General features: G+C 44.8%; 1 long non-coding RNA gene across 1 annotated transcript; it reads right to left on the bottom strand.

Moving 5' to 3' along the window:
• Positions 1–674: 674 nt before the first annotated feature.
• Positions 675–19,468, bottom strand: LOC119874528. The gene is made up of 2 exons (XR_005369138.1): positions 19,316–19,468; positions 675–1,314 (listed from the first exon to the last, which is right to left on the bottom strand). It is a non-coding gene; the product is annotated as an uncharacterized LOC119874528 (long non-coding RNA).
• Between the last annotated feature and the right edge of the window lie 945 nt (positions 19,469–20,413).

Below are 20,413 nucleotides of genomic sequence, written 5' to 3'. Positions count from 1 at the left end.
GACACAATCTGTCGGACCTTGTTGCGTGCACTCATCCATGTGCCCATGTGTTCAGTTCCATGGGCTGTCATCACACATGGGGGCTCATGTGTGCACCACCACAGCCAGGTACGGAGCATCTGCATCCCCACAAGGTCCCCTCGCTTCCCTATTAGGGCCACACCCACCCTGCTCCCTTCCCCTGCATCTGCTAACCTATTCTCTACCCATCGCTTTGTTACTTCAGGAAAGCCACATGCATAGAGTCATACAGTGACTAGCTTTTGGGAATTGGCTTTTGCCCTGAGCCTAATTCCCTAGGGATCCATCCAGGTTGTACATTCCTTCCTTTTTATGTCTTGTAAGATTCCACTCTAGAGATGGACCATGGTCTGTTAAGCATTCGCCTGTTGAATGACACCTGAGCCTGGTCTAGTTTCTGGGCATTATGAGTTTAAAAAAACGCTGTAGGGCAGCTCCGGTGGCGGAACAGTTTAGCGCCGCCTGCAGCCCGGGATTTGATCCTGGGGACCCTGGATCGGGTCCCACGTCGGGCTCCCTGCATGGAGCCTGCTTCCCCCTCTGCCTGTGCCTCTGCCTCTCTCTCTCTCTCTCTGTGTGTGTGTGTGTGTGTGTGTGTGTCTATGAATAAATAAATAAAATCTTTTTAAAAAAAAACGCTGTAAACATTTGTGTAAAGGTATTGTGTGAACAAAAGTTTTATTTCTCTGGGATGCATGCCCAGGAGAGCCACGGCTGGGTCATATGATGGCTGCAGGTCGAGTTTTGTGGGAAACTGCCAAACGGTTTTCCAGAGTGGCCGCACCATTGTGCACTCCAACCAGCAGTGTATAAGAGATCCAGTTTCTCCGCATCCCTGCCAATATATGAGTTTGTCGCTGTATTCTTATTCTAGATGTTTTTATAGGCATGTGGTTGTGTCTCATTGTGGTTTTAACTTGTATCTTCCTAGTGGCTAATGATGTTGAACATTGATGATTTTTATTCGCCATCTGTGTCTCCTCTTTGGTGAAAGATCTGTTCATCTTTTGCCCGTTTTCTAATTGGATTGGCTTTTTTTAATGCTGAATTTTAAAAACTCTTAATAAATTGTAGGTATGATTCTCTTGTCAGTCGCCTGGTTTGCAACTGTAACATCCCAGGGTCTGCAGTGTGTCTCCATGGATACCACACCATCTTCCTTTCAGCAGTTGTATGGTAAGCATTAACATCGAGAAGCCTGGTTCTTCCACTTCATTTTTCTATTTCAAGACTTTTGGGGTAGTTTAAGATCTGTGCCTTTCCACATAAATTTTAGAATAAGCTTGTCTGTGCCTGATGGGGGGAGGGAAAAAAAACCTTGCTGAGACTTTTATAGGGATTAAACCTATAGATCAATGTGGGGAGACCTGGCACCTTTCTTACTGAGTCTTCCAACCCCTCAATACGAACATGTCTCTACTGAGTTTTCTTTGAATTCTTTTCTCATTGTTCTGTCGTTTCAGCACACAGATCTGGTATCTGTTAAGTTTATCAATGAGTGTTTCCTTTCCTTGGAGTGATTAAAATCATATTCCTTGGGGTCCGTGGGCGGCTAAGTCCATGAAGCATCTGCCTTCAGCTCAGGTCATGACCCAGGGTCCTGGTATCCAGCCCTGCATTGGGCTCTCTGCTCCAGGGGTCTGCTTCTCTCTCTCCCTCTGCTCCTGCTATGTCTCTCTCTTTCTCTCTCTCTCTTTGTCTGTCTGTCTGTCTGTCTGTCTCTCTCTCTCTCATACACACACATCCTCTCTCAAATAAATGATTAATTTTTTTAAGGAGAAGCAGACCACCCAAATGCCCCTAAAATCATATTTCATTTCCTCATATTCATTTTAAGTATACAGACATGAGGTTAATTTTGTGTGTTGATCTTGTGTCCTACAAAACCTTACAGAATTCACTCAGTTCTAGAAAGTCTGGTGAGTTGTTCTATTTTGTTTTCAAGATTCATCAGGAATTCCTGTGTGGATAATCACGTCATCTGCCAATAATCTTTTACCTATCTTAACACAGTGACCAGAACTTCCAATTCTGTGTTCAATAAGAGAACAGATATCCTTGCCGTGTGCTCCATCTTGGTGGGAAAGCTTTCATTTTTCACCATTTAGTATGTTACCTACAGGGTTTAGTTTCCTTTTTTTTAAATGGTCTTTATCAGTACAAGTTCTCTTCAATTCCTAGTTTTCTGAGAGATTCCATCATGAATGAGTGTTGGGTTTTTTCAAATGCTTTTACTTCATCAATAAATACAATCACATGATTTTTCCCCCTTAGCCTATGGCTGTGGTGGATTGCAGTGGTTGGTTTCCAAGTGTGGATGGAGATTTCAACATCTCAAGAGAATCCCACTTGGTATAATGTACAATTCCTTTTACACATTGCTAGATTCAGTTTGCAAATATTTTGCTGAGAATTTTGCTTCTAAGTTCATAAGGAATATTAGTCTGTCACTTTCTCTCGCTCTCTCGCTCTCTCTCTCCATTGTCTTTGCCTTGTTTGGACATTAGAATGGTAGGTAATGTTAGCATCTTAACACAAGTTGGAATCTATTTCCATCTATTCTATTTCCTAGGAGAAATTGTAAAAAATAGGTGGTTTTTTTTTTTCCTTAAACATTTGATAGAAATATTCAGTGAGGAGCTAGGGGGCAATATGGTGTAGGAGTAGGGATCCTCAACTCACCTGGCCTCACCAACTTACCTGGATAACTTTTAAATAATCCTGAACACCTACAAATTCACCCTGAGATTTAAAGAAAGAGCAGCCAGAAGCTACAGAGAGAAGGATTCTATATTCTATCAAGAATCATCTAGGGTGAAATTTACTTAGTTCCTGGTTGATATTCTTGACATAGACCACTCATAAAGCCACTCTACACTGAGCAAAATGACTAAAAGGAAGAATTCACCACAAAAGGAAGATTCAGACACAGTGCTGTCTGCCACAGAGTTACAGAATTTGGATCACAATTCTATGTCAGAAAGCCAATTCAGAAGCATAATTATAAACCTACTGGTGGCTCTGGAAAAAAAGCATAAATGGATCAAGAGACTTCATGACTGCAGAATTTAGATCTAATCAGGCCGAAATTAAAAATCAATTAAATGAGATACAATCCAAACTGAAGGTCCTAACCACAATGGTTAATGAGGTGGAAGAGTGAGCGACATAGAAGACAGGTTGATGGCAAGTAAGTTAGCTGAGGAAAAAAGATAAAAACAACTAAAAGACCATAAGGAATGGTTAAGGGAAATAAATGATAGCCTCAGAAGGAAAAATCTACGTATAATTGGGGTTCCAGAAAACACCGAGAGGGACAGAGGGCGAGAAAGCATATTTGAACAAATCATATTTGAGAACTTCCTTAATCTGAGAACAAAACAGGCATTTAGATCCAGGAGATAGATAGATCCTGCCCCAAAATCAATAAAAACCGTTCAACACCTCGACATTTAATAGTGAAACTTGCAAATTCCAAAGATAAAGAGAAAATCCTTTAAGCAGAGAGACACAAGAGATTCCTAAAATATATGGGGGAAAATATCAGATTAACAGCAGACCTCTCCACAGAAACCTGGCAGTTCAGAAAGGGCTGGCAAGATATATTCAGGGTCCTAAATGAGAAGAACCCGCAGCCAAGAATACTTTATCCAGCAAGACTCTCATTCAAAATAGAAGGAGAGATAAAGATCTTCCAAGATAGGGAGAAACTGAAAGAATCTGTGACCACCAAACCAACTCTGAAAGAAATATTAAGGGGGACCCTGCAAAAGAAAGAGGAAGCCCAAAGAAATAATCCACAATACAGGGACTGAATAGGTATTATGATGACACTGAATTCACATCTTTCAATAGTTAACTCTGAATGTGAATGGCCTATGATCCCATCAAAAGATGCAGGGGTTCAGACTGGATAAAAAAGTGAGACCATCTATATGCTGTCTACAAGAGACTCACTTTAGACCTAAGGACACCTCCAGCCTAAAAATGAAAGGGTGGAGAACCATTTACCATTTAAATGGTCATCAAAAGAAAGCTGGGGTAACAATGTTCATATCAGACACATTAAAGTTTACCCCAAAGACTGTAGTAAGAGATGAAGAGACACTATATCATACTTAAAGGGTCTATCTAATGAGAGGACCTAACAATCATGAATATTCATGCCTCTAATGTGGGAGCTGCCAAGTACATAAATCAATTAATAACCAAAGTAAAGACATACTTATATAATAATACACTAGTGGTAGGAGACCAACATGGCACTTTCTGCAAATGACAGATCTTCTAAGCACAACGTCATCAAAGAAACAAAGACCTTACATGATACACTGGACCACATGGATTTCACAGATATTTACAAAACTTTACATCCAAATGCAATTGAATACACACTCTTCTCAAGTGCACATGGAACTTTATCCAGAATAGATCACCTACTGGGTCACAAATCAGGTCTCAACTGATACCAAAATATTGGGATTCTTTCCTGCATATTTTCAGACCACAATGCTTTGAAACTAGAACTCAATCACAAGAAGAATCTGGAAGAAACTCAAACACATGGAGGTTAAAAAGCATCCTGCTAAAAGATGAAAGGGTCAACGAGGAAATTAGAGAAGAATGAAAAATATTCATGGAAACTAATGAATATGAAGGTACAACCATTCAAAATCCTTGGGGTATGGCAAAAGCAGTCCTAAGAGGGAAATACATCGCAATACAAGCATCCCTCAGAATATTGGAAAAAACTCAAATACACAAGCTAACCTCACACCTAAAGGAACTGGAGAAAGAACAGCAAATAAAACCTACAAAGGAGAAGAAAGATTATAAAGATTCGAGCAGAATTCAATGAAATAGAGACCAGAAGAACTGTAGAACAGATCAACAAAACAGGGAGTTGGTTCTTTGAAAGATTAATAAGATAGATAAACCATTAGCCAGCCGCATTAAAAACAAAAGAGAAAAGACTCAAATTAATAAAATCATGAATGAAAGAGGAGAGATCACAACCAATATCAAGGAAATACAAGCAATCTAAAAAACATATTATGAGCAGCTATACGCCAACAAATTAGGCAATCTAGAATCTAGAAGAAATGGATGCATTTCTGGAAAATCACAATCTACTAAAACTGGAACAGGAAGAAATAGAAACCTGAATAGGCCAAAAACCAGGGAGGAAATTAAAGCAGTCATCAAAAACTTCCCAAGACACAAAAGTCCAGAGCCACATGGCTTCCCAGGGGAATTCTATCAAACGTTTAAAGAAGAAATAATACCTATTCTACTAAAGCTGTTCTGAAAGATAGAAAGGGATTGAATACTTCTAAACTCATTTTATGAAGCCAGCATCACCTTAATTCCAAAATCAGACAAAGACTCCACCGAAAAGGAGAATTATAGACCAATATCCCTGATGAACACAGATGCAAAAATTCTCACCAAGATACTAGACAGTAAGATCCAACAATACTTTAAGAAGATTATTCATCAGGACCAAATGGGATTTATCCCCGGGATGCAAGGCTAGTTCAACACTCATAAAGCAATCATTATGATAGATCTTATCAGCAAGAGAAAAAACAAGAAGCATAGGATCCTCTCAATAGATGCAGAGAAAACATTTGACAAAATACAGCATCCATTTCTGATCAAAACTCTTCAGAGTGTAGGGATAGAGGGAACATTCCTCAGCATCTTAAGCCATCTATGAGATGCTCACAGCAAATATCATTTTCAATGGGGAAACACTGGGAGCTTTTGCCCTAAGATAAGGGACACGACAGGGATGTCCACTCTCACCACTGCTATTCAACATAGTACTAGAAGCCCTAGCCTCTGCAATCAGACAACAAAAAGACATTAAAGGCATTTACATTGGCAAAGAAGCAGTCAAACTCTCCCTCTTTGCAGATGACATGATACTGTACCTTGAAAACCCAAAAGACTCCACCCCAAGATTGCGAGAACAAATACAGCAATTCAGCAATGTGGCAGGATACAAAATCAATGCCCAGAAATCAGTGGCATTTCTATACACTGACAATGAGACTGAAGAAAGAGAAATTAAGGAGTCAATCCCATTTACAATTGCACCAAAAGCATGAGATACCTAGGAATAAACCTAACCAAAGAGGTAAAAGATCTATACCCTAAAAACTACAGAACACTTCTGAAAGAAATTGAGGAAGACACAAAGAGATGGTAAAACATTTCATGCTCATGGATTGGAAGAATTAAAATTGTGAAAATGTCAATGATACCAGGGCAATTTACACATTTAATGCAATTCCTATAAAAATACCGTGGATTTTCTTCAGAGAGTTGGAAAAATCATCTTAAGATTTGTGTGAAATCAGAAAAGATCCTGAATAGCCATGGGAATATTGAAAAAGAAAACCAGAGCCAGGGGCACCACAATGCTGGATTTCAAGTTGTACTACAAAGCTGTGGTCATCAAGACAGTGAGGTACCAGCACAAAAACAGACACATAGATCAATGGAACATAATAGAGAACCCAGAAATGGGCCCTCAACTCTATGGTTAACTAATATTCAGCAAAGCAGGAAAAACTATCACTGGAAAAAGGACAGTCTCTTCAATAAATGGTGCTGGGAAACTTGGAGAGCCACGAATGAAACTGGACCTTTTTCTTACACCATACACAAAAATAAACTCAAAATGGATGAAAGATCTAAATGTGAGACAAGAATCCATCAAAATCCTAAAGGAGAACACAGTCAACACCCTTTTGAACTTCTTGCAGGATACATCTATGAAGGTAAGGGAAACAAAAGCAAAAATGAACTATTGGGACTTAATCAAGATTAATAGCGTCTGCACAGCAAAAGAAACAGTCAACAAAACTCAAAGACAACCTACAGAATGGGAGAAGGTATTTGCAAATGACCTATCAGATACAGGGCTAGTATCCAAGATATACTAAAAACCTATTAAACTCAACACCCAAGAAACAAAGAATCCAATCATGAAATGGGAAAAAGACATGAACAGAAATCTCACAGAGGAAGACATACACATGGCCAACAAGCACATGAGAACATGCTCCGCGTCACTTGCCATCAGGGAAATACAAATCAAAACCACAATGAGATACCACCTCACACCAGTGAGAAAGGGGAAAATTAACAAGGCAGGAAACCACAAATGTTGGAGAGGATGTGGAGAAAGGGGAACCCTCTTGCACGGTTGGTGGGAATGTGAACTGGTACAGCCACTCTGGAAACTGTGTGGAGGTTCCTCAGAGAGTTAAAAATAGAGCTACTCTAAGACCCAGGAAATGCACTTCTGGGGATTTACCCCAAAGATACAGATGCAGTGGAAGGCGGAGACACCTGCACCCCGATGTTTCTAGCAGCAATGTCCACAATAGCCAAACTGTGGAAGGAGCCTCGGTGTCCATCGAAAGATGAATAAAGAAGATGTGGTTTTTGTATACAATGGAATATTATTCAGCCATTAGAAACGACAAATACCCACCATTTGCTTCAACATGGATGGAACTGGAGGGTATTATACTGAGTGAAGTAAGTCAGTCAGAGAAGGACAATCATTATATGGTTTCATTCATATGGGAAATATTAAAAATAGCTAAAGGAATTATAGGGGAAAGGAGAGAAAATGAGTGGGAAATATCAGTGAGGGTGACAAAACACAAGAGACTCCTAACTCTGAGAAACTAACAAGGGGTAGTGGAAGGGAAGGTGGGTGGGGAGGATGGGGTGACTGGGTGACGAGCACTGATAGGGGCACTAAGCGGGATGAGCACTGGGTGTTATACTATATGTTGGGAAATTGAACTCCAATAAAAAAAATATACTTTAAAAAATAAGAAGAAGAAATCTTCAGTGAAACCACTGGGTTTGAATATTTCTTTCTTTCTTTCTTTCTTTCTTTCTTTCTTTCTTTCTTTGAAGCTTGTTATTTACACAAATCATTTGAATGGTCAGAGGAGTATCCTGGTGGCTTCCTTCATCCTTGTTGAATTTCAGTCATCTATAGTTTGAAAGGAATTGGTCCGTTTTTTGTAATTTGAATTTTTTACTGTGAAGTTGTTCCTAACATTACCTGATGCTCCTGGCGATGTCCTGGGATCTGTAGTGATGGCTCCTATTTCATACTGAACTTCTTTGCTCTTCCTTTACTAGTTTCTTGAAGCAGGAACTCAGAATTTTGCCTTGAGGTCTGCCCCCCTTTCTGATGTGAGTGCTATGAATTTCCTTCTCAGTACACGTTTTGCTGTACCCCACATGTTTTAATATGTTTTATTTTCCTCTTAACTTCCAAATGTTTACACACATTACAACAGAGCCTCAAAACCCACAAGGTAAACATTGTCACAGCTGAAAGGGGGTGTATACAATCCACAATTGTTGCTGGGGACTTCAGCCTTGGTCAGCAGGTGCCTGAAGTACTAGACAGAAAATCAGCAAGGTGACTGAGGAACCAACACCACCCTTGACCAAGGGTCTGATCAATACCACCCAACAGCAGCAGAACATGCATCTTTTGCAAATACCTTAGAACATCTGCCAAGAGAGGCCATACTTTGGGGCATGAAGTAAAATTCACCAAACGTGAAAGAATTGAGATCATACAGGGTGTGTTCTCTAACCTCAGTGGGGTCAAACTGGAAATCAATACCCCAAAGACACCAGGGCATTCTCCAAATGTTTGGAAAATAAACAGAACACTTGTAAATAATCCATGGATATGGAGCACCTGGGTGGCTCAGTGGTTGAGTGTCTGCCTTCAGCTCAGGGCATGATCCTGTGGTCCTGGGATCGAGTCCCATATCCAGCTCCCTACAGAGGGAAAAGTCCCTCTGCCTGTGTCTCTGCCTCACTCTGTGTCTCTCATGAATAAATAAATAAAACCTTTAAAAGAAAAGAAATGAAAATAAAATACATAACTTTCTGTTGACATCAGGATGAGAAAGCCTTTCTAAAGCATAAGAAGGAAATGGTGGTGGTGGCAGAGGGCAGAAGGCTGCATGAGTTTTGTAGGGCATCTGGCCACATAGCACAGAAGGTTCAGCCTCGTCAAAGCACTGGCCCAGTTTCTAGGCATTTATATGCTAGAAAAATAGCAGAGATGCACACACATTCCCCAGGACAGGGATCATGACCAAAGCATTATTTGTGATAGCACAAAATTACAAGCATTATAAATGTTCCCCAGAGGAGATCTGTTTTCACATAATGTTTCCAGGAAAATTCAACTGTTTAAAGATAGAAGAAAACTTCTGGTTGAGAATGGCTGTGGAGCTCACACATCGATGTCTTCCTCAGCCCCAGGCCTCACAAAAATGGTCACCAAGGAATGAGAAGATACCAGGCCTGTGGGGCAGAGTCATCAGAAGAAGCTGGGCAGAGATTACAGCAGACTTTCAGAAGAAAGAAACCAGATGGGGGATCCAGGGCTTCCAGACAGCAGTGAAGTGGAGTCCAGCAGACCCCCCAGCTGAAGGGACAGCTGGAGCCCAGAGGTACCTGTGGGCTGGACGGTGGCCCCCCAAAATTCACATGTGGGTGCCCCTGCCTGGAGGACATCAGAGTGTGACTGTATACGGAGGCACAGCCTGTAAAGACGTGATTTGAGTAAACTGAGGCCATGGAGGGCCTTGATCCAAGGGAGTAAAGAGGAGGGGCACAGTCCAGGCCACACACTTCTGTATCTATCCACAAGCATGGAGGCCTCAGGTGCCCTGCCCCCCTGCAGGCGTCTGAGCTGACAGGCTGTGGTTCCTTATTACCTGGCATCCCAGGGAGTAAGACCCTGCCGTGGCATGGACCAGGCATGTGTCTTCCTCATGCCTGGCAGCATCAGCAGTGGGTGGAGACCACTGCTCTCTAAGCCCATCCCCTGGCAGAAAGGTCCCTGAGACCATGGTCTTGCTGAGCATCTCCGCGCTGTGGCTGTCCTGTGTGGGCAAAGCCAGCGGACGGTGACTGTGCTTGGATATGGGGCCTCAGGCAGAGAAGACTCAGGGTAGGGCCTTCCCCCACAGGGAGAGGTGTACAACCCTGCACAGCAGCTCCCTGTGCACTTGTCACAAGTCACGCTTGGGCCCCAGCAAGTGCCTGCGAGGCCGGGGGTTTGTCTCGGGCATGCACGGGAGAACACAGTAGACAAAGGGCCCTTCCCCTCCTGGGAGGAGCCCCAGCAGCCCATGGTGGGGCTCCCACAAAGACTGAATCTCAAGGGGTCACTGCAAACAAAGTGTTGGCTGTGTCCTTCATGGTGAGACAGCGGATCTTCGGCAGATGCTGCATGTGGCCACTTAAATGTAAGTTAAAATGAGCTAAAACTAAACGCTGAGGTCCTCGGTGGACTCGGCCGCCTCTTGGGTGCATGGAAGCAAATGTGGCCAGTGGCTACCGTGGTGGGCAGAGCAAGTCTGTCAGGGAGTCCTGCTGCTCAGTGCTGCTTCAGACACGTTTGCTCACTTGATCAACAAGTACTGGTCGTTTCCTAGGACTGTGAAGTTTTCTGTGGCCTGCAGGGAACAGGAGAGCAAAATATGGCCCTCTCATCTATCACTGCAGGGAGATAGACAATCAGTCAGATGGACGGGTAGACAAACAGATTGATAGATGACAGCTAGATCACGGACGATAGATAGGTGACAGACAGCCGCCTGTGGTGACACACGGCACAGGCAACTTAAACCAGGGAAGAGTGGTCAGGGGTCAGAATGAGCTTCTTGGGACCGTGACACCTGTTCCAGCCCTGTGGCAGTGAGGGGGATGCTCTGAGCAGCCCTGTGGTGGGCACATGGGGTGTTGGAGGTCAGTGGGGCAGTGAGCGAGGCCTGGGCAAGGGGCAAGTCACACCAGGCAGAGCCAGCACAGGAGTGGGAAGCCAGGGAGGCTCCAGCCAGCCCTGCAGGGACAGAGGGCAGGCTTCCTGACACCTGCACATATGCGAGGCCTAGAGCCAGGTAGCCCTAGGCTGGGCTGCCCTTGCTTGGCTCAGATGGAAGCACCAGCAACGCAACATGTGAGGTGTTGTGTTGGTCACAAACATCAAGGCTGAAAATGAGGAAAGATGGTCATTGACATGGTAAATTAAAACAAGCTGCAGCCCCCGTGTCACAAATTCAGCCCTGGATTCCAGAAACCAGGACACCTGTAACAAGACAGACACCACACCATAGCCACACAACCCAGGCAGCAGCCCCAAGGTGGCAGGGAGAGGCCATGTGACCTGTGGACCTGCATGTCCCTTGGCAGAGGCACCTGCTCTGAGGAGCCTTGTCCCCAGTCTCCCAGAACCAGGGACCTCGCTGTCTAAAACCACCCGGTGAGAGGGGCACAACCCATCCTTGCCTGAAGAATCAAAGCCCCGTGCGTTACTCTGACGTAGACAAGCAGCATTGGTTTCCAAACCCAGTGTGGCGGGCAGCAACCCAGGATGTCCCCAAGATTCCCAACCCCAGGTGTGCACACCTTGCAGGGGCCCCAACCCTTGAGTGGGGGTAAACCTGTGAGTGTAATGGGGTCAAGTTACTGACCAGTTAGCTTTCAGAAGGTTGAATATCCAGGTGGCCCTCATGTAATCAGGTGATCCTGTAGCTGGGACCAGTCCTTCTAGAGGTCACAGAGCCTGGACATGTGAGAGGCCAGGAGATCAGGACATGAGGATGGCTCTTAGCTGCAGAGGCTAGGCCCCGGTCAATAGCACTGAGACCCTAGAACCACAAGACATTAGTTCTGCCAGTGACACAGGGAGACTTGGGGCAGCCACTTCCTCAGTCCAGCCCCAGAGGAGGACACAGCTTGCCCACCCCTTCGGTTTCACCAGGTGAGGCCCAGAGGAGAGGACCTAGCCACACCGTGCCCAGACTCCATCTACAGACTGATGTGATAAGTAAGGTTGCTTGTGCTGGTCTTGTGCCGATTCGCTGTGTGTCAAAGGGAAACGGACACACCAGTGCTGAGCTTCGGTCAAGGGGCTCCACACTTGACACCCCATGATGATTTCTTCTTTTTTTTTTTTCAATTTTTATTTATTTGTGATAGTCACAGAGAGAGAGAGAGAATGAGGCAGAGACACAGGCAGAGGGAGAAGCAGGCTCCATGCACCGGGAGCCCGACGTGGGATTCGATCCCGGGTCTCCAGGATCGCGCCCTGGGCCAAAGGCAGGCGCCAAACCGCTGTGCCACCCAGGGATCCCTGATTTCTTCTTAAGGTTCCCACTGGCAGAGGCCATGGGAGCAGCATTTCTCCCCAGGCTGCACTGACTAGTCCTTCCCTCCAGCGCCCCACCCCCCCGCCGCCGCTCACCTCCATGAAGACTGCCAAGACCTCAGTTACTGACAGCCCATGACCCAGAGCTGACCTCTATCTCACAGATGCTCTCAGGATCACCCAGCACAGCAGCAGGCGCCCTGGCTCCCTCTGCAGCAGTAAGCCAGTGAACTCACTGAGGTCTCCCTGAGGTTGCCTCTTATGGTCTTATCTACTAGACTTCATTATCAGGCAGGAAGAACACGTCCAGTGTCTGATCTTGGCTTTTCCCATTGTCTAAACCTGCCTCTTGGGCAGAGACAGCAGTCATGAATCCCGACCCCTGTTCTGGGGTCCATAGATGAATAATCTTAGGGCTTTCTGAAGGCTCTGGGTGGGAAGGACACAACAGGTGTGGGCCACCCATGGCCCTCGGCAGGTGGAGACAGCAGCTCCTGGTTTGTGTGTCCCTGAGTGTCTGTTCCTGTCACAGCAGAGCATGGAGTGACGGCTCTGTGCAGGCCTTATGCCCGAGGCTCTGGGCACCACCGTGCCATCTTCTTAGGCTCATGGATTGACCCAGACCAGGGCTGGTTCTGGCCTTCCTCACTCAGTCTACTTGGCAGGGAGCTGGAGCCCTCAGAAGAGCACAGACCTGAAATGTCAGCCATACCCAAACATAAGCCAACAGACATCATCATCATCTGAAGCAGACGTAGCATGACACACAGTTTAAGGAGATGACACAGAACATGAGCAAGAGACCAGTGCCCTTCAGTGCAGGCAGAGGCTATGTGAGGAGCAGGGGGGTATGGTAGGAGCTGTGTCTCCCCACCGCACCCCGGCGGGCAGCAGTGAGGCAGCATTGAGGCAGCATCTCCCTGGCCCCAGGGGCTGGTGTCACAACGGGCCTGCAATACAGATTTGAATGTAGCACAGATGCTCATGCCATTAAGAACCAGGAAGTCCTCACCCTGAATGACAATCAGTAGACACCAAAATGACTCAGATATTGACCTTATCTGACAAAGAATTTCACAAAGCCACCAGAAAAGTGTTTCACAGGCAATTACAAATGGACTTGAAATAAATGGGGGGAAATTGTCAGTCAAGAAATAGAAATAAACGAGAACCAAACCAGAAATTTTAGAACTGAAAAATGCAACTAAATAAATATCTCAAAGCACAGGCATGTCAGCTGAACAAAGAGGACAGAGAAAAGAATCAGGGAATGTGAAGACAAAACAATTGAAACCACCCAATCTGAAGAGTGGAAAGAAAGCAGAAAGAAAAGAACAGAGCCCCAAGGGACCCGAGGACAACAGAACGTCTCCTGTGTCACCGGGATCCTGGAAAGACAGGAGAAAGAGGGCTGGGCTGAGAGAGTTGGTGAAAAACATAAACCTACAGACTGGAGAAGCTGAGCAAACCCTGGCCAGATCCATGGTTACAATGCCCACCAGGACTCATCAAAGTCAAACCTGGGAAAGCTAAGACAAAGAAAGAATCTTGAAAGCATCAAGAGGAAAGAGACACCTTACCAACCTAGAAAACCACTAGAGTGGTGTTTTTCTCATCAGAAACCACAGAGGCCAAGGAAGTGGTATATGTTTCAAGCACTGAGAGAAAAGAATTGTCAACCTAGACTTCTATAGCCAGTCCAAAAAAAAAAAATCCTTCTGTAATGAAGAGAAAGTGAAGACATTGCAGAAGAAGGAAAATGAAAAGAATGTGTCCCCAGTAGACCCAGTCTGAGAAGATGATAAAGAGAAGTTCATGGAGCAGAAAGGAAGTAGTGGATGGAATCAAGGAATATTATGAAAGAAGGAATAAAAACGTAGATAAATACAATAGAATTTCCTCCCCCACTAGAGTTTTCTAAATTGTGTTTGATGGTTTGAGCAAAAATTATAAGATTGTGTGGTGTGGTTCTTAAAGTTTGAGGAGAAAATGTTTAGGATGATTATATATTTTTTAAGATTTTATTTATTTATTCATGAGAGACAAAGAGAGAGAGAGGCGCAGGCAGAAAAAGAAGCAGGCTCCAAGTAGGGAGCCTGATGTGGACTTGATCCCAGGACTCCAGGATCATGCCCTGGGCCAAAGGCAGACGCTAAACCACTGAGCCACCCAGGGATCCCCTAGGATGATTATATTTTAAATGAGGGATGGCAGAAGGATGCTCTGGAACCAATACAATGTCTTGTAAAGGAATGTAAGCTTTCTACACAGTACTCAAACTGGCAAGATGTCTACTCCAGTAGCCTGTGATGTTATATACACACCTAGACCAACCAGTAAAAAAGCTTTACAAAGTCATACATTCACAAGCACAGTAGTTAAAATAGGAATTTTAGAAAATGTTCAAGTAAACCACAGGAATGTAGGAGAGAGACAACAGAGAAAGAGGGAACAAACAGAAAACAAAGAAAATGGCAGACATAAGCCACGACATATCAACAATTACATTAAATGTAAATGGCCTACTTTATTTGTAATGGCTAAAACAATGCAAACAACCAAAATCCCTGAGTAGGTGAATGGCTCATCAAACTCTAGGATATCCATTCAATGTCATATTTACCAATATAAAAAAATAACTATTGATCCACACAACAACCTAAATGGATCTCAAGGACATTGTGCTAATGAAGAAGCCAATCTGGTCACATGCTGTGTGATTCCATGTGTACAGCCTTTGTGAAATGACAGAATTATAGAGATGACAAACAGATTTGTGGTGCCAGGGTAGGGATTTGAGGGGAGTGGTGAGTGGGTCTGTAAATGGGTAACCTGAATGGGAGCAGTGTGGTGGTGCAAGAGGTCCCTACCTTGATTGTGATGGTGGTGACAAAGTGCAGATGAAATGAGAAATGCTAACAGACATTATACCAATGCCAGTTCCCCACTTTTGACAACTGTACTGTAATGACATAAAATGTAGCCCTGGAGGGAAAGTAAATGAAGAGCCTATGGAAACTCTATGCACTACTGTTTGTGGATCTATGGTTATTTTTATTTATTTAGTTAGTTTTAAAGATTTATTTATTACCCACCATTTGCTTCGATGTGGATGGAACTGGAGGGTATTATGCTGAGTGAAATAAGTCAATCAGAGAAGGACAAACATTATATGGTCTCATTCATTTGGGGAATATAAAAAATAGTGAAAGGGAATAAAGGGGAAAGGAGAAAAAATGAGTGGGAAATATCAGAAAGGGAGACAGAACATGAAAGACTCCTAACTCTGGGAAACGAACTAGGGGTGGTGGAAGGGGAGGTGGGCGGGGGTGGGGGTGACTGGGTGGCGGGCACTGAGGGGGGCACTTGATGGGATGAGCACTGGGTATTCTATATGTTGGCAAATTGAACACCAATAAAAAATAAATTTATAAAAAAAGATTTATTTATTTATTTATTTATTTATTTATTTATTTATTTATCTGAGAGAGGGAATGTGTGAGAGAGAGAGAGAGAGAGACTGGGGGAAAAACAGAGGGAGAGAGTGAGCAGAAGCAGACTCCCCACTGAATGCAGAGCCTGCCTTGGGGCTTGATCCCATGACCCTGAGATCAGCACTTGAGCTGAAACCAATGTGTTGGACATTTTAACTGGCTGATACCCTGGGCACCCCAGATCTATGGTTATTTTTAAATAAAAAAGGTTTTTTAATGCATAAGAGATTTGAAAATATATGTCACCAAAGAGGATACCCAGAAGGCAAAGTGGTCCATGAAAGGGTGCTTACCCACATTAGCCATTGGGAAATGTATGTGAAGACCATGATGAGCAATGACTACACATCTATTAAAACAGTTAAGATTTAAAAAAGGAAAAACAACCCTGACGATGAAATGCAAAGTATTAACCAGGAAGCAAAAACAACTGGAATGTATATGTTGCTAATGGGAATGCAAAATGGTGCAGCCAGTCTGGAAAACAGTTTGGTAGCTTCTTATAAAGTCAAACACATGTTTGCCATGTGACCTTTCATCCTACTCCTAGGTATTTACTCCTGAGAAAAATAAAACTTTGGTTCAGACGAAAAAACACGCACACTGAAGTTTAGAGCAGCTCTACTCACAATTGCCAAACACTGGTAAAGACTCACATGGCCTTCAACAGGAGAAAGGGCAAATGAGTAACAAACATAGTGCCCCCCTGCGGTGGGGGCAACAAGAAGGAATGAACTATTGATAAACACAATGATTCAATGAAGCTCAAAGGCATTCTGCCAAGTGAAAGACAGTCTCAAAGCGTCGCCTAACACATGATTCCTTGATATGACATTCTCAAAAGGACATTACTGAGAATGGAGGACACACCAGTGGTGGATGAAAGGAGCCACATAGGGAGGCTTTTGAGGTGACGGAGGAGGTTCACAAGACCAGGGTTCTACACATGTGGTGAATTTTCATGAAACCACACTCACAGGACTTGCATCCAGGATGTATAAGGAACTCCTACAAATAAAAAAATAGGCAAAAATCTCAATAAAACAATGAGTAAAACACTCAAACAGATACTTCTTTTTTTTAATTTATTTTTTATTGGTGTTCAATTTACTAACATACAGAATAACCCCCCGTGCCCGTCACCCATTCACTCCCACCCCCCGCCCTTCTCCCCTTCCACCACCCCTAGTTCGTTTCTCAGAGTTAGCAGTCTTTACGTTCTGTCTCCCTTTCTGATATTTCCCACACATTTCTTCTCCCTTCCCTTATATTCCCTTTCACTATTATTTATATTCCCCAAATGAATGAGAACATATAATGTTTGTCCTTCACCAACTGACTTACTTCACTCAGCATAATACCCTCCAGTTCCATCCACGTTGAAGCAAATGGTGGGTATTTGTCATTTCTAATAGCTGAGTAATATTCCATTGTATACATAAACCACATCTTCTTTATCCACTCATCTTTCGTTGGACACCGAGGCTCCTTCCACAGTTTGGCTATCATGGCCATTGCTGCTATAAACATCGGGGTGCAGGTGTCCCGGCGTTTCATTGCATCTGTATCTTTGGGGTAAATCCCCAGCAGTGCAATTGCTGGGTCGTAGGGCAGGTATATTTTTAACTGTTTGAGGAACCTCCACACAGTTTTCCAGAGTGGCTGCAAAAATTCTCAACAAGATACTGGCCAATAGGATCCAACAGTACATTAAGAAAATTATTCACCATGATCAAACAGATACTTCAAAGTAAGAAGATACACAGATGTTATGAGAAAAAGTGCAAATCAAAACTGCAGTGAGCCACCACTTTGCACCCACTAGCAGAACTAAAATCAATGTGACTGACATCAAGACTTCTGCTTCCATCCCAGGCAGAGTAATGGGGAATGGATTTACCTTCTTATATAAAACAACAACAAACAACAGAAAAGTAATGGGGAAAATACACGAAACCACAGGGAATGAGTGTCAGCCATTGTAGGACAGTCATCCTTAAAAGACGGATAAAAAGCAAGGTAGGAATTGCCAGGCCAATGGGAAAAAGTCCCCTATGCCACAAGGAGAAGGACCCAGCCCTCCTGGATAAGGAGAGAGTTGGGGGTCTATGAATCCAGATTGGCTGGAGCTCATAAAACAGAGCACCAGAGAGGACAAGACCACATGGACAGCACTCCCAGGACCTGCAGAGTGCTCCTCAAGTCATCCCTGGGTGCTGACCAGCACATGTTCTACTAAACATACAAGAAAAATACTAACAATTCTCCACAAACTCTCCTAGGACATTAAAGAGGTTGTGATATTCCTAAGGAGTCCGTGTGGACCAGGATTATCCTGATGCCCCAATCAGACAGATATTATAAGGAAAGAAGATACCAGACCAATATCCCTCATGAACATAGATGCAAAAATTCTTAACTAAGTTTTAGCATTTCCAATTGAACAGTATATAAAGAGGACAGTACATCATGACCAAACAGGATTTATCCCAGGAATGCAAGGTTGGCTTGATATTTAAACATCAGTTAATACCATTATGTATATTAACAGACTAAAAAATAAAAAATAAAAACCATCAATTGTCTCAATAGATGAAGAAAATCAGTGGGCAAATTCTGACGTTTGGATAAAAACTCAGCTCATGAGGAATACAAGGGAACTTCGTCAACCTGATAAAGAGCATCTATACAAAATCTTCCACTGGCATCATATCTAAATGAAACAGTGCATGCCTGTTCAGAATCTGCCCCTAAATCAAGAAGAGGGTCTGGTTATTGACCCTATCCTGTCATTTCCAGCTAATGTAATAAGGCAAGAAAAAGAAATAAAAGGTATCCCAAATTGAAAGTGAGATAGAAGTGTCTCTATTCACAGATGACACCATGTCTGTGTAGAAAATCCTCCAGAACTTATGAAAAAAAAACCAGTAGAACTAACAAGTGAGTTTACGAAGGACACATGTTCAATGTACTAAAATCAGTGGTATTTCTACATAGTAGCAACAAATAATGGAACTGGAAATGGGAAGAAATGATACCACTTAAAGTAGCACCTAGCCTCTAGACTAAGAGTGGGGAGCTGTGAACAGGTGGAAAATTAGAGACAGGGGGTGATTGCTGAGTGGGAGGCAGGAACACATGCTTTCCTGACTCTCCTGGACCAGCCTGGCAGCTGGAAACACTGTCTTCTTGGGCAGAGGAGGAGCTGATGGGGAAGCTGGGCAAGAGGACCTGCAGAGCAGGTGTGTGTGTGGGGCGGGGGGAATGGAGCTTTTCAGGACACATGTCACCAGATCCCATTTCAGCTGGAGAAGAGCAAGGTTGAGGGAGTGGCCAGTGGAGACACTGTCAGTCCCAGCCCTGGGCCCTGACCTGCCCACCCCTCCTGACCCACTGAGCCCAAAGCTGAGGTGTGGGGAGGTGATCCTGCTTCCTCAGCCCAGGGAGCCCCAAGGTGGCACTAGGGGTGCACACAAGAGAGTCTTGGGTAGGGGGAGTCAGACATTGCGGGCAAGTCATGGGCAGCACAGGGAGGACACCACCGCCCAGGCCGTGTCCTCATTGGACACTGAACACTCACCTCACGAACCTCAATCTTGACCCCCGGGGTGGCCTGAGCTGTGACTCCTGCCCTGGGGGTAGTGACACCACGTCTAGAGCCATCTCAGCATCACGCAGTTCGCAAGCCACACCTAATGTGGGCACCACTGTTGCCAGGAGGAGAGTGTGCCACCAGGGGGCAGAAGGGTGCTGAGCCTGCTCCATCTACAGCTGAGCCCCAGGCCTGCAGGCCCTTTGTGACTCTGGCAGCGACGCCACCACACCTCCCTCAGCATCTCCACATGGTGGTGCTGTCGGCCCAGAAGCAGCTGTCGTGGTCAGTCCAGCTGACTCACGTTCTCCTCTTGCAGGTGGGTGAGCGAGGACCTGGTGCCAGCATTCAAGCCCCCCCACACACACACACCTTCCTGGCCTCCAGGACAGCTGACTACACTGCGCTGCTGGCAGGACTGCAGGACCACTCTGCTGATTTTTACCCCATTCTCTGTTTCTTCACTGTCCTAAGACTCTCCCTGTGGCTCCCTGCTTTGGGAAGCAGTTGATGCCGAGATCCAGTGGCTCTACTTTCCAACTGCTCTGGGTCTCCTGCCCCTGTGGCTGGGTGATGCCAGCATGTCCAGAGCAAATGCTCCTTCAGGGACAATGCACTGTGTGGCTACTTGGGGAGCTACAGCCTGCTGCCCCCCTTCCATGACACTGGGATTCCCACATGACCAGGCCACTTCCGTCCATCCGAGTGACCGGGAACAGCAGGCTCAAGTACAATGCAAACTGCAAGGGGCACAGGGTCTGCCAGGGACCTGCAAGGTGGCCCTGTCCTAACCAGAGCCAGGGGCAGGAGGCTGGGCAGTGAGACACAGGAGCCAGGGTTGCACAGCCCAGAATGCACACAGGAGTCCAGCTTCGGACGACATTAACTCACCAAGCCTCTGAGGGCAGCCTCCCATGGGACACCCAAAGGGGCAGGCTGGGTGGCTGCTGATTCCCCAGCACGAAGCCATGGTGGTCGCTGGAGGAGGTTCCAGACACCCCCAAATGCAGTTCCCCTGTGCAAGGAGAGGCTGGTCCGGGCTTTGGTCTTGGCCCAGGCTGGGGGAGCGCCCATCGTGGAGGATAA

This window comes from Canis lupus, chromosome 14 (assembly GCF_011100685.1).
Source record: "Canis lupus familiaris isolate Mischka breed German Shepherd chromosome 14, alternate assembly UU_Cfam_GSD_1.0, whole genome shotgun sequence".
NCBI classification, from domain to species: domain Eukaryota; kingdom Metazoa; phylum Chordata; class Mammalia; order Carnivora; family Canidae; genus Canis; species Canis lupus.
The sequence above is the reverse complement of the archived record's forward strand: the minus strand, read 5'-3'. Positions and strand labels throughout refer to the sequence as shown.